We start from the raw sequence: 14,842 nt of genomic DNA, 5'->3' as shown, positions 1-14,842 counted from the left end.
AGCACAAGAAGTGCATTAGGGGATGCATTCAAGACTTTCCTTCTGCTCCCACTCTGCTATGTTTGCTAGGATTTCATGTTTGTAATGAACAGTAACATGTCCAGGTTCCTGAACTTTAAATACTATTAAGACTTTGGGCAAGATAATTCTTCATTATGTGGAAGTCTTTCCTATTTATACAGAATGTTTAGAAGCATCCCTAGTCTGTGCCCACTAGATGACAGTAGCTCCCTCAGACCCCATGCCTTTGCACCACAGTTGTGATAACCAAAAGTGTCTTCAGACATTGCCAACGTCCCAGATGGACAAAACATCCCTCTATCTTCCCATGTTGAGATACACTGCTGTAATCAGGGACCTAAAATTTTTTAAGATGTTTGTCTCTCTTCAGTGTGTTAAACCCCTATGGTACCTTAATACTTTACTTTAGAAAAATTCTGCTTTTTCCATATTACTTGTTTATTATTTATTAACAAATACTTACATAGCAGTTTGCCTTTAGTTTTCATTGTTTTAAGCACTTTACAAAAAATTGGCCAATTCAATTCTTAAACATACCCCTAAGATAGGTGCTATAATTATTCTTGTTTTACAAATGAAGAACCGAGATGCCCAAGAGAGGTTAAGAAATTTATCCAAGGCCACACAGCTAATAAGTGGTAGAGCTCCAAATCTAGAAGCCCTTACCCTAAAGTCTGTGCTTTTAATCACTCTGCCTTTCACAAAGGGACACATTAGTCTCCTTTGGAGTGACTATCACAAATTATGAACAGGAGTATTTTTGTAAATTTTCACCAGTTCAGGGGACGCCTAATTTGGGGAGTAAGCATAAACTTCATTAATTATTTTAAAAATCCAGAACTATTTTCTCCTTTGCTCCTAAGTGACCTTTTGCTATGACTGGGGCCTAGACTTATACCTGTACTAGACACAGACTTGTAGAGGAATGTGCATCAGAGATCTTGGGTCCACTTCGGAGGCCATGGAAAATATTCAGGCTGTCATACCTGAATTAATCCCTCAGTTCTCTGTACCCATGAGAAAAGTCCCAGACTGATTGCCGTTTTGTATTTTCAGCTGTTTTATATAGTCAGGCTAGTCTCCAGCTCAAAATCTCTAGTGAGTCTTTACTTCCAGCTGCACTGAGTCTAAACTCCTTTGACAAGATGTCAAGACCTTTCATTATCTCACTATTCCCCACACAGCCCATCTGCTTGGTATGGGTCAGCATCCTCACTTCCCCTTCTAACATCTACCTGTCCTCTTAAGGCAGAGCACAAGTTCAGCTCCTTCTGTGAAACTTCCTCTATAATCCATACCCTCAGCTTACTTTTCCTGAACTCCTTCATCATTTGTTTTCTGTGCCATCCAAATTTTCATGAAGATGAAAATCTATATTTTGTGCTAATTTTCATGTTTATATTTATCTTCTCAACTACATTGTATAGATTTTGAAGGAAGGACTGTGTCTTTTTCCATAAACCTGGCCCTCCACATTAGGCATAAGACAGCTACTCAACCAAGATGTTGATCCACTGGTCATTCATCATCAACCTTCATGGTTCTTTTGCCGTACAGGGGACCATGCATTTTTGCTCTCACGATCAGCGGATGCTAACCTGTAGCAAAGTCCTCCAGGCCCTGACTTGTGACTCTAGTGGTGGTCAGCTATAAGATACCAATTGATAGTCTTCCAAGAAAATACAGTTTCTGAAAGAAGATGAAGTAAGGTGTCATGGCCAGTCAGTGGCATGCAACTGCTTAACTTCAAAGGAGGAAAAAAACTACAAATATCCATGTTGCTCTACAGAAAAACACCATCAGTGAGAACCAATAAATGGCATGGCCTTGCTGCGCTATATTGGGTGACTGTATCAGAGACATGGGGGCACATATCCTTGGGATGAAGTAGATTTAGGGATCTGCCAGGCTTCTACCACCAAAAATAACAAGTGTGAGAAGTGATATGTCTCTTTTAAAACCTAGTTTTCCATCAGGGTGTTTATTTTCTATGGTGATGATCACAGTAATATTTTCAGTGTTCATAGTATTTTGACAGTTTTCACTGCATTGTCTCTTGTACGACACATATGACACGCAGAGAACAGGAAGTATTACCCCAGATCTTTAAAACTATTGGAGTCCCAAGATGTTAAAGATATTTACTTAAGTGAATATCAAGACCTTTTAAAATGATTTTAAAGACTTCCTAGTGCCCTTTAAGTCATTTTGGTTTTAGAATTTACATGTAAGAGAGAACCCTGAATGCCAAAATTTACTCAAGTTTATAATATAAAAATGAATTATTCATGGAAGATTTTAATATGAAACTGGACTTTCTTTCATCCTAATATCAATTAATCAATTAAAAAGTAATAAAAAATTATTTAATGTCATAGGTGCAGGAATGGTGAGGGGCAGTTTCTTACAAGGATTTTAGTAACATCAATTTTATTTTAAAAATCAACAACTGGAAATTTTTGTTTGAGGTATAATTATAAAGAAAAATATTACAAAGCCAAATGAATATTGCTTTTGAACTCTTGTTTTTATGATTTTCTTATAGATTATGAGTGGATAACCCCACTTTCTTATTTTGCATTGCTCTTATGAGTGGTGGAGATCATGTATCTTCTGAATAACCTGGCCCATTGGCTGTTCTAACTCCATATTGGTATCTTTCTGAAATATTCCAGCTTTTCTATCATGGGCAGAAATTTCTGACCCTATTTGCTTACAACTGACCTGTTACTCCCCACATTCCACAGTGACTTTTTTTAAATACACAATCTTGTTAATAGGATTTGACCATTTCTAGCATCAATAGTGAGGTGCACCACTCACTGGTCATTCATGTTATTTTTTGTTAATCCTAACTTCCTGGGATTTTCTGAATTCCAAATACTTTGCTTTTGGATAAATCCAGAGAGGTGAGTTAGACTTGTCTTTCTTTCTCTAAGGGACAATCATTTGGTCCCACTCATCTTCTTGGGAAGTTGATTTTCCTATAAACCCATGGGAAAGTGTTTGTGCTAACAATAGGAGGTTGGAAGATATCACTTACTTTTCTTTCCAAAGAAGTTCATGTTACAAGAGCTGAGATCTATAATAGCCAAGGTAATCTGCCATATGCTGTTAGGTGCACTTGGACAATTTCTTCTACCAAATATTCTAGGCAAGAAAAATCTGTTTAAAACATGAAGCAAATGAAACATGCTTTGTATCTTTTTCCTGCTAGGGAGACTTTTCCTCATAAAGGGCTCAGCATCCAAGTGGCCATCACCATAAATCTGGTATCACAGCTTTGGAGCAGTGAGCATAGTACCGTGGCTCGCATGAGGAGACACTCCTACCTGACTCCAGGTTGCCATTTAGGGCCCTACTCCACCAACAAGATCCTAGTAATTGAACTGGAGGGAATAAGCACATTGAAATATCATTCATTAATCCAGAAATTCTTAAGAAATAATGTGAAAACGTGATCTACGGGAAACAGAGTGGTTGCTAATGCTAAGTTCAAGTTCCCAAGGAGTTTTCAAACTAACAGGCCAAGTCAAATTCTGGGAATCATGATTTTCTACAAAGAAAACACTAAAGGTTTAGATTCAGCATTCTAGGGAAGGCTTGACTTAGGGTTCATTGTTAAGGCAGAAAATCTTAGAGTTTGGAGAGGATCACAAATAACCACACTAATTATCCCATGGTAATTAGTGACATTTATATTTATAACAAAGTATGAAAGGAAGAGGCCAACAATGGGACCATGGCACACAATGGTTTATTTTATTTCTTGGTATGTATTCTCTGTCTTTTCTGAGTTTTTTTTTCGAGTATTGTTTTTTGAAACTAGGGGAAAATATGATTTTAAAAAAAGTCTTCCTTGAAGAAATGGCAATTCATGTTGGGGCTATATACTATGAGAAAGATACAGCTGATGCACTTCAGAACATTAAAGGTCTAAGGAACTACAGAGAGTAGCTGGGGCACTACATTCTTACAATAATATTTTCCTGTTATCATAAGGTTAGCCCATTGCTATGTGCCCATCTCTGCACCAAGAACCATGAGGTTCCTCATTCACGGCAAGCCTTTAAAGAGGAGACAGACACATGGTGGAGATGGTGCTGCATTGTATAATATCAGCAAATATCAACATTTGTAATGACAATTCCATGGGTTAGTGAAGTGCAGAGAAGCTAAAACCCAGGTTGTTCAATTCTGGTTGATAATCTTATTCCAGAATAATCTCACTAGTGTTTATCAAATTCGGACTTCATTCTCCTTTTATTAATTTATTTTTATTAAATAAATTATGCATTGAGAGTCTACCAGACACAATACCCCAAACCGAACACAGTTCACTCAAAAAAGACTGAACACGATGGAAATGCTATCTGCCCTTCCAGACGTCATGGTCAGCTCATGGCTCCACATGGCTAACTCCACCACGGTATTTTAACTGGCCCAACGCAGACCAGTCTAAAAGATAATGCTCCAGAGAAATTCCTGAGAATTGTCAAGTGATAATACTGTGACCCAGTAGTCCTTTTCCTCAGAACTGAGAACAACTTCTCTTTGTAATATTCTTCAATGTCAGAAGGTTACGAATGTTTTAGAGAATCTACAGAAAACAAAACAAGGGAAGACAATATATTAGAAGATTCACAAAGTTTTGGAAATAAATTCGTGAACCTTTATAGCAGTGGTCCAGCTTGGAGGGTCTTCTTAATGTCTTCAGCATATATTATACTAATTTGTTCCCCTGATAAAGAAAGAAGCTCTCCATGTTAGAGGCAGGGAACCACTCATACTAACAGAACCAAGGACTGATTTTATGGGACAGAATCCTTCAAAGAAAGAAAAAAAAATGTTGCTGCTTGAATTATATACCATTTGATTCAACAGGGCTTACTAAATGCCTTTGAAATGCAGGAGATATGCAGAAGATCCAAATATGAATGAGATAGTCCCTCCTTTAAGGGACTTTAGGGACACAGGATACAAATAACTTTCAACTCCATGAAAACAGTGAATAGCATCTAAAACAGTATGTGACACATAGTCTGTGTTCAGTAAACATTTTTGGAACAAATAAGATATAATATGCCAAGTGTTGAAAGCATGGTCTGAATAAGTCACTGGTTATTCAGAAAATGAAGATTTTAAACCTAATTGGAAGAGGCAGTGCAAGTTTCATAAAGGGAGAGCCTTGGGACATACATGGGAAAAGATAGATGGAATTTATGGAAGTGGAAAGGAGATGGAAGGATGCTTCAGAAGAGAGGATGGCATGAGTAATGGAGACGGCCTAGGACAAGACAAGACAAGACAAGAGGAAGCTCAGACTAGAGAACTGGCTGGGCCATTTTATGGTGGGTGAGAGACATCCAGATTGAGGTAAAGATGACAGATGATGGCTTGCCTTTCCTTTGGCCTCCCTTCGTTGTACTTTAATATTGATAATGCTGTAGAAGATCATAAAAGTCATAGTTTTAGTGAATCAACTATGCAATTGTTAGCAATTCTTGTTCTGGACCAAACTTCTTATTTTTTCCAGTCTCTCCCTCACATCTCTTTTATTTTTATGTCATTCGACACCCTTCTGTGTTTCTCTCTCCAACTTTCCCTCTCTCCCCAAATTACAGTTTGGTGGAGTCTAAAATAGTAAAGTGACACGGTTTGGGAAGGAGGGTGTGCCTCTCTATCGCATAATACTCTGATGGAAAGAAATGTTAAAATGTATTGATCCATTCACAGTCAGGTTTTCCTTATATGCTTTTGAGGAAGATGAGAGAATGTCATACAAATGGTACCTGAGTGAAAAAATCAGTGCAAAACCCCATTCTGTGTTTCCTAGGAGTCAAGCTTCTCATTTTTCTATCACAGGAGAGATTTCAATGTCTTGAATCTTTAGAATGAGTATTTTTTTTTTTTTTTACCAACCCACAAAGGGAGGGGACGGAAAATTTTAAAAAATGATTTGTTAGTTGTGGTAGTCACATCTGGGATAAATTGGGCCAATGTAGCCCAGTGACACACGAAGTCCCAGAAGTTTCTCTTATTAACTTTCCAGGCATTCTGCCATTACTGAGCCTTCCCATATCACTTACTGAAATGCAGGAAGGCACAAGCTGTTCTCTGGTCATCATTGTTTTTAAGGTCCTAGCTTTCTTCTCTGTTTCTCACATTCTGGTTCCTCTCTGTTTCAGGTTTCCAGAACCAATGACTCTCGACCTCTGGTTCTGTTTCTCCTTAATAAAACTAGCCATTGTGTTCTTTTGGCACTCTAAATTGAACATGATCTGTGTCAATTTAGAGTAATATATCCTAGGGAAACATAGATTTTAACCCAAGCCAAAAATTTAAATTAAAGAAACTCTCCCTAAATTATTTAAGACTATGCTTTCTAGGTCCCTACTAATGCCCTGAGGGCCGAGAAGAATTATCTCTAAATTTGTTTTGACAAAGTTATTTGTTTTTATTCCTTAGTTCTTTCTTTTGAATTGCTAACAGTACATGAAGAAAGAATACAACAGCTAAAGTTGTAACTTTAAAATATCTATAACAGAATAAGACCAATTGGTGGATATCATATCAGACAAATGACTTGGCTGGACACTTTGATTTTCGCTTTTTCCTAAAAGCTATTCTTCCTCAATCTCCAGAAAGTACAGCCATGAATTGGTGTCCAGATGGGCTCTATTTCAAGAGATAACTAGGGGAAGGCCCAAGGACCCCAACGCAATGGGATTACACCTTGTCTTGAACAGATGGCAGAGCCAGAGACCTGAGATTTTCTAAAATGCAACCAAAAGGACCATTTTGTTTTAGTGTAAATGTGTTAAATATCAACATTAATAGAGAATGCTCTTCAGAAGCTAACTTCAACATTGACATGGTGTGGGAGGAATTAGAACTCCTTGTATTACCTGATGCTTAGGTGAAAAAGTGTGCAAAATGGTCCTTTAAGAGGGTAGTACTGAGCCTAGGACAGGTAAAAGAAATATAAATAAACCAACATAATCACAACCTGGCTACTCCAGGATCATTGGTCAAGGCTAAATGCAAGAATATTCCCTGAGCAAAATGTTAGGCGTATATGCCCTATAACCCTTTGTCCCACTTCCCCTTGATCAGGTAGGCTACTGAATAGGGCAGTGGAAGGTCAGAAAAGGTAAGATCTAGGTTAGGGTGAGACGGCCCTCTCATTGGTTTGTGCAAGGTGTAACTTAGGCCTACCTTTTAGGTAATCACTGATATGGAATCCACTAATCTACAAAGAAGTGTTCACACACCCATCTCTATGCCTTTTCTCATGTTGATCCTCCCCATCCCATCTACCCCATTGAATCAAACCCTCACCAGCCTTTAACGTCTCTTCCAAGAGGCCTTTAAAAAAACACAACACAAAACTATCATGCTGTACTATCAATTCTTGTTTCATTTATTATCCATTGCACTCACTGGGAATTTTTTCTTGGGCTTTGTTATTAGATATGTTTTGTAAATATATCTAACCTACAAAAAACAATTTCTGGGCTCCTGAAGTCAGATGAACTCATGTATTTCTTTGTCTTAGATCCTTCCTTTAATTGCTTAGCACATAGATTAGTATGTATGTATGTATACATATAACATTATATATACACATATATATTATCCAAATCTATATAGATGCATAACATATTTCCTTCATAACCAGTATATATGTACATTACAGAGAACTCAATTATGACTCGATATGAAGTATAAAGTATGAAGCTTTGGCAATGATAAAGTTTTTTTTAATGATAAAGTTTAGTAATGAAATATGATTTTCTTTTCCAGATTTTAGTGCACTCCATTCATCCATCCATCATTAGACTGTGTTTCCCCAGAGATGATAAGATGTGACTGCCTGAAGCAAATGCATATTATCTCTTCCCTGGTAAACCTTTCCCTCTTTCCAAAATGAGTTGTGCTCGGTACCAGGGAAAGAAACTTCGAAATTCCCTTTACTGCTCTATAAAGCCTAGAGCCAAGAACAAGAGGTAAGTAGCCTGTTTCTTGTTTAATTTTCTCTGTCTTTTCCCACAACACTTTGACTCCTCTGAATCCTTCAGATTTCAAGCAAAAGGTACATTTGAACTTATGCCAAGGCTTCTGAGCCTTATCATAACCAGCACCATTCCACATGGGAAAGAAAAAGTTAATAAAATGCCCTTCTAAGAGACACCACTAATTCTTATAAATAGTTCATTTTTCTCAGGAAATTCCCCTTCTCTCCTCGGATCTTGTATGTCTACACACAGAGAAGAATGGGAGAAGTCTGCCATGTGCCTATTCTTGCCAGGTTCTTTCAAGTCTGATAAATAAATAAATAAATAAATAAATAAATAAATAAATAAATAAATAAATAAATTTTCTCTCAAGTTTTTAGTAGCTATAAAGTCTGTTATTATTCTCTTCAATGACTACCTGTTAGAGTTCTAGGGAATTATTAAAATGAAGATTTTGAAGAGGAATAGAACTTGTTTGGAATAAGGGAACTAATGAATTTATGATGCATAGTTATACATTTCACTAGAAGTGTTCAAGCACAGTAAGAGGCAGTATATATATACTGTCTGTGTGTACGCGCACGCACACATGTGTGTGTGTGTGTGTCTGGTCACTCTATTGCTCCTGATTCATATTTATTTGAAATTTACATCAATATTTTCTATTGCATGGACATATATCTCATTTGACAGTGGATTTAACTTAAATTCATGCTTCATGAATCACCCATACTCACAAGTTTTGGCATTATCAAGAAAAACTTTCTAATAGACATGATTATATTCATTTAGCTGGACATTTGGATATTTCAGTTGATTCAGCCATTCATGGGAAAGGTCCAGCAAATGCCCCTAATTTGACATTGTTAGTTGTGGGCTGTTTTTTTCTCCTGTATCAACCACTGTGGCTAATTAGGCAGCAGATTCGAATCTTCATGAATTTTTCAGGCTGATGCGTGTTCCTTCCCAAGGCTAATTTGCTATTATCAGAGGAATGACTCTGGTATACATTGTTGGTGGTGTCTGACCTTATTCCCCTATTCAGATTGAAATTAGTTGAGGGACTGTGGCCAAGGAGGTCATTTGGTAAATCATCTTGCAGAAAACAGGTCTGCTTTAGAGAATGTCCTTTTCTTGCTCCCCTTCATAGCATAGCCTAGCTTCTGCTGCTGCAGGGCTCTATCAAGATGGAATAAGATTCAATAAAACTTTTACCCAGGATTTCAGAAACTTAAAAAATTCAGTAGAGAAGCTAGTTATAAAACTTGCGTAGAGGACTAGAATAATTCCATTCTATGAGCTTCCTGTGCTAACAATGAAGAGGATTTGGCATATAACAGCAAGGGGCAGAATTTTGTATAACTGAATGAGAATAAGGAAAACTGCTTTATTTTGTGATTTGCCTTATTAGGGATGTTGAAGAGTCCAGGTTTCCTGGGATGGCAATGTAAGGTCATCCCACTTAACCTTCTCCTCTGGACACAGAGGAGAAAGGCAGAGTACTAATCCACCCCCCTAGAAGTTGTTGTTTTCCAATTACAACTGATTAGTGGTTGGGATTATTAATAAGAATCACACAACCATTTATGTCTTTTGAAAGTCATCAGTACTAATTTCCACAAATTGGTTGCAATTTCCAATAAGAAAATACCAATTAATTCATTCACTAAGAATTGTAATGAGTTAGCCCAGTGGAGACTGACATGGCAATAAGAGCAGAGAAGTAGCATTCAGGACTTCAAGGTTATAGATTACTTTTGGCAGTCCTCAGTACTTTGGATTTTCACCTTACCAGATTTTTTTTTAAGACAAGGTTCCTTACAAGACATGAAGAAAATATCTCATATATGACTATTACAATCTCCCTCCCCCCCATTTTTCCCCTTTAGTAATTTTCTTTTCCAATTTTTCACTGGGAAGAGACAATATGGTATTTAGCCCCTTTTCTCCCTCATGATTTATATATAATTAGGAGCTCAGAAATGTTATCCTTCAGTTCTAAAAGAAGCTGCTATATTGGAATACAAAGGGTCATTTTAGTTATGGGTATACAGACTTTTTAATTAAAAATTATTTTATTGCTTTTGTTAAGTAATTAAAATTTACAAAGTGATTTCTCACAAATATTTATTAATATTAAGTTGTTTTTGGCATACACCAGTAAATTGCAAGCAATTGCTTTACTCTGCATGTGTAATTAAAATGACTAAGTAATTATATTTTTTCCTTGAGTATAGTTGACACTATCACATTTTTCTAAGTTTGGCTTCATTTTTATTTCCATTAGTGAATGCTTCATAGAAGGCAAGATAAGGAGTGTCAGTTAGCAAGGAGGAAAGCTGCTTCTCTTACTGAGCTTTTGAGAAATACAAGCAGATATTGTGTGCCATGTTTATAGTCTCATGTGCTTTGTTTTCCTAGATACCTTTCCTCTTCCTTTATCTACCTGTCTTGCATGTTTCCTTTATTATCTGGATAGTTATTTGAACATTGCTAGAATGCATATCTTAACTTAAAAATTCTTAATTTTATATATTTAGATTTTTATTCAAATTGGAACAAATAGGTGGTGTGTGTATTCAACTATACCTTTTGCACTGCTAAGTCCTTACCATTTTCCTCTCTCTTGTTCTTCTTCATATATTATCAGTTTCCTTGCATTCCTCTGTATCATAAGCAAAGGCCCCAGTGTGCAGGCTCCATGTCATGTACAGGGATTTCTGTGCTTATCAACTTATACTTCTTACCTCCTTAGGAGCTCAGTATCAGATGGAGAGAAGTTTGAATCAGCATGATGGTTTCTTCCCAAAATAAAGGAGAAAGGAAAGTAAATGTGAAACAGCACACCTAGAAACCTCTAGTGTCCTTTACCACAATGTAGGATGGCAGACTGCCCATGCAGTGAAGGTTAGGTAGTGGTACAGTCTCACACTGAGAGAGGACCCATTGGGGAATATCTCAGACAATGAAGGCAGAGCCCAGGACTCCACTCTAAGTGATGCTGGCTCGAAGTGTGGGTGAGATGCTGGCAGAAAACCTAGTGGAGGAGTTTGAGATGAAAGAGGATGAGCCCTGGTATGACCACCAGGACCTCCAGCAAGGTCTCCAACTTGCTGCTAAACTTGGGAAGACATTACTGGATTAGAACACAGATTTTTTTTTTTCTTGTTACCGATTTTTTTTTTTTTTTTTAGAGAGAACTCTTTAAAATAAAAAGGTGGAGAGGCGGAGGCCTGGGACTGCATGTTATTCGGTGCCAGTAGGACTGCACAGTTACAGAGGTGCCTGTGGCTCTGGGTTTGAGAGAGAATTGGCATTCTGTGCCCCATGAGGCTGTGCTCCAGATTGCCACACTCCAGACCATGGGTGCTGAGCACACGGAACCCCCAGAGAGAATTAAGACACACAAGGTTTGCAGTTTCATTGTGTTTAGAGGAACAAAATGAGCAATTCTCTGGAACAACAGAAATAGGAGGAGCTTTCCCATAGTATTTGGAACAAGTCTTTCATAGCAAGAAAGTATGGCTGGATAGAATAACAGGGACCAGATATACCCTTTCACCTGAAACAACTCACTGAAAAAAAATGACAAAATTTCTAAAACAATGGTTTCCAAGAAGTGGGACCTCAGACAACAGACAGTGATTCGTGAAAGATGGGAAACAAATGAAGTAAGTCCTACAGTTTCAAACTTACTGCCTTGAGAGAGTTTCAAGATCTAGACCAGGAAAGGATAACTCAGAACTCAGTGGATATCCTGAACTGAGGAGTTGGGGTTGGGAATCTGAGGAAGTCCAGGTGACTAGAGTTTGCAGGGCACAGTAACACAGAGAGGAGAGAGCTGCTCAGAAAAGCACCCTGGACATCTGTAGAGGCTGACTGTGAGGATTCAGCAGAACACTGATCAGTGCGGGCCATAAGGAAACTGCTCCTGCCTGGGGAAGAAACCACCCCAAAGGACTACAGGAGCAAGTACCTGGTGCTCAAACAGGGGAAAAATAACACCCGTTTCCACCAGCCAGTCTGGCCACCTCAACATGTATGAGGTATTGGTAGAGCACACAGAGGAGTCTTGCCCTCGTGGTAAAGGATAAGCAGCCCTGGAGTAAATATTGCTGTGGTCTTGCCCAAAGATTCTTGAATGCTAGTCTCAAAAGAAGCAAGCTGTTTTAGGAATAACTCAGATTTTCAGGAAGCTAGTTTTTGGTGTAGGACGCTAGCTTTGGGCTAGTATTTGGATGGAAGCAGAAGAGAAGTCTGTATTGTGGAAGGCTCTGCATGGCTTGTCTTGAGTGCTGGTGAGAAATCATGGCTACAGATGGCTGTGAGAACTCACATACTTCACCCCACCACCAGCCATGATGAGAATCCCAGAGAACTCCAACCTGCCACCAGCAGCTGAGCTGGAGAATCTCCACATTCAGAGATGAGTAACAAACAGAAAAGCACTATCATTAAAAGTGATTAAAAGCACAGGAAAACCAGAAATGAGATATAACTAGAGAAGGATACCTCAATAATAGCACACATTCGAGAAGTTACCACAGATCAGCTGGAAAATATGACTGAAAAGATCACCAAGATTTTTGGGGAGTAGAAAACAAATGCTTTTATCAAATAAAAATCAAAGGTAGATCAATACAGAGGTGCCAGAGGCCCTGGAAGATAAAGCATGAGGCTAGAAGGAGATAGGACAAGGACTGGAGTAGCTTTCAAAATAAAGGGAAGAGAAAAACAAAACCATCATGGGAAGAAGGGCACACATACAGAACAAGGGCGAACAGACTGAAGAAAACAAACAAACAAATCAACAAGCAAACAAATGAACAATAGCCTTTAGAGATGTAGTGGTCACGATCAAGACTAGTAAACACAAAGAAATGGAATGAACAAAATTAAAAACAATGGAAATGGTGAATATGAAAGAGAAACTATGGAGTTTGAGTAAGCACAGGTAGGATCCATAAAGAAAAAGAATGAAATCCTGGATTAGAAAACTGTATTTAAATATTAAGAAGACTTGGGGCACCTGGGTGGCTCAGCAGTTGAGCCTCTGCCTTTGGCGCAGACTCTGATCCCAGGGTCCTGCTTCTCCCTCTGCCTTTGTCTCTGCCTCTCTCTGCGTGTTTCTCATGAATAAATAAATAAAATATTAAAAAAATAAATATTAAGAAGACTTTTCACAAATAAAGGAAGATTTGAATGTCTTTCAATAGTTCCTTTACTTCTTTCCATACCCAACCCAAGATTGGTCTTCTCCAAAAAGCCTTTTCACCAAGGGCACACGAATGACTATTCCGGCAGCGCAACTTGGTGGAAGTTATAATGTTTCTCTCCTCTAGTCATTACACTGGCTTTTGCTGCTGTTTTTAGTTTGGAGAGTTAAGCACTTGTGTGAGGAGTGGGGCTGCGGCTTCTTCTATTTAGGACCTCCTTTGTACTTTGTACAGACTATGTACAGAGCCAGTGCTGTGTAAACAAATGGAGCTAATTCATAAAACACAAATTCTCTTCATGCCTTAACACAAGGGTCTCTGGGTACCGATCTGACGTTCAGTTCTGTTACTGGAGTTGCTAGTTAGCCCCCTGATACTGATTTTCTGTTTTTCTCTTAAAGGTAAGTGAATAACTGAAGAAGGGCAAATATTTGATTAGGGCATTGGAAGTCAAAATGTACATTCCCCCCATTGCCAAATATTCTGATTCAGTTAAAGGCGGAGGTACAGTCTAGAATTTCGGACAAGGAGTGAGGGCATAGGAGTTGTCGTGCAGGGCTTATCATTGACTGGACCTGTGCCCTCAGATTAGTCACTTGATCTTTGTTATGTCATACCTCAGGGCTAGAACAGTTCCTGCTTCATAATAGACACTTGATAATTATGTTCTCAGTGAAAAAATAATTAGTCTCAGTTTCCTCCTATGTAAAATAAGACGTGTACTAACATGGTCTCTAAACACTGTTTTCACCATAAAAAAAAAATCGAAAAACTACCTGCTTTCCTCTGATTGGTAAGCATTTATGCTGTGTATTTTTAATTGAAGTATCTCAATGGTGCCTGTTGTCTCTATGGATGATATATTTGTCCCCACATGTATACATGTTCCATGTAGATTCAGTGTTCATCCTAACCTGCACAACTTTTGAGAACAGCCAGACAAAAAGTCCAGAGGGCACACTGAAGGATTCTTACAGGAAGCTTATAGCCTGTCTCCTTTGGCTAATTTGCAAAAGCATTTTTTGATTTAAAACAGAAGGAGGGCGAATCCCTGGGAGAAAACTCACATCCACTAATGTTCCTTCTGGAGTGAGTTATGAAAGAAAGCCCCAGATGGATTATAGACGAAGGTTAAACTTTGAGACACTAATTTATTGAAAAGGTAAAGATGAAAGAACAAAAGTGCCCTGAATGCTATGTCCATGTGTCCTTTTTGCTCCGTGCCCCATGCATTCCAGTAATTTAAGGATATCTAAAAGGAATATGCATTTCTGTTTAGGTGATTTCACATAGATCCCTAAAGAAAATTTTCTTTGGAAACAATCAAAATGATCATTCTAATCAGATTCTCCAGTTACACAAAAATAGACAAACTTTAAAGAAGATATTTCAATTTGAAAATAGCAAGTGTAGCAGAGCTGTTTGGGGGCAATGGAATCAAAGCCTACAGTGGTAATCTGGGAAAATATTTTTGAGTATGGTGAATTTGGTGGTGTTTGATACCATATCAAAGTGGGTAACTTTGAAGTTACCCACTATTTTCACGTTTCTGAAATCACTTTATAACAACAATGTCTTATAGTTACT

At 38.1% G+C, this 14,842-nt stretch overlaps 1 long non-coding RNA gene across 1 annotated transcript in view; it reads left to right on the top strand.

Annotated features, from left to right (window-relative positions):
• The window catches only part of LOC125755457 (uncharacterized), a 50,961-nt gene extending 37,716 nt beyond the window's left edge, over positions 1-13,245 (top strand). Inside the window, exons 2-3 of the long non-coding RNA XR_007412075.1 lie at positions 7,828-8,030; positions 10,795-13,245. This is a non-coding gene — a long non-coding RNA (uncharacterized LOC125755457). The remainder of the gene's footprint in view (positions 1-7,827; positions 8,031-10,794) is intronic.
• The last annotated feature ends 1,597 nt before the right edge of the window (positions 13,246-14,842 follow it).

Source organism: Canis lupus, chromosome 7 (assembly GCF_003254725.2).
Source record: "Canis lupus dingo isolate Sandy chromosome 7, ASM325472v2, whole genome shotgun sequence".
In the NCBI taxonomy this organism is placed as follows: domain Eukaryota; kingdom Metazoa; phylum Chordata; class Mammalia; order Carnivora; family Canidae; genus Canis; species Canis lupus.
The sequence above is the reverse complement of the archived record's forward strand: the minus strand, read 5'-3'. Positions and strand labels throughout refer to the sequence as shown.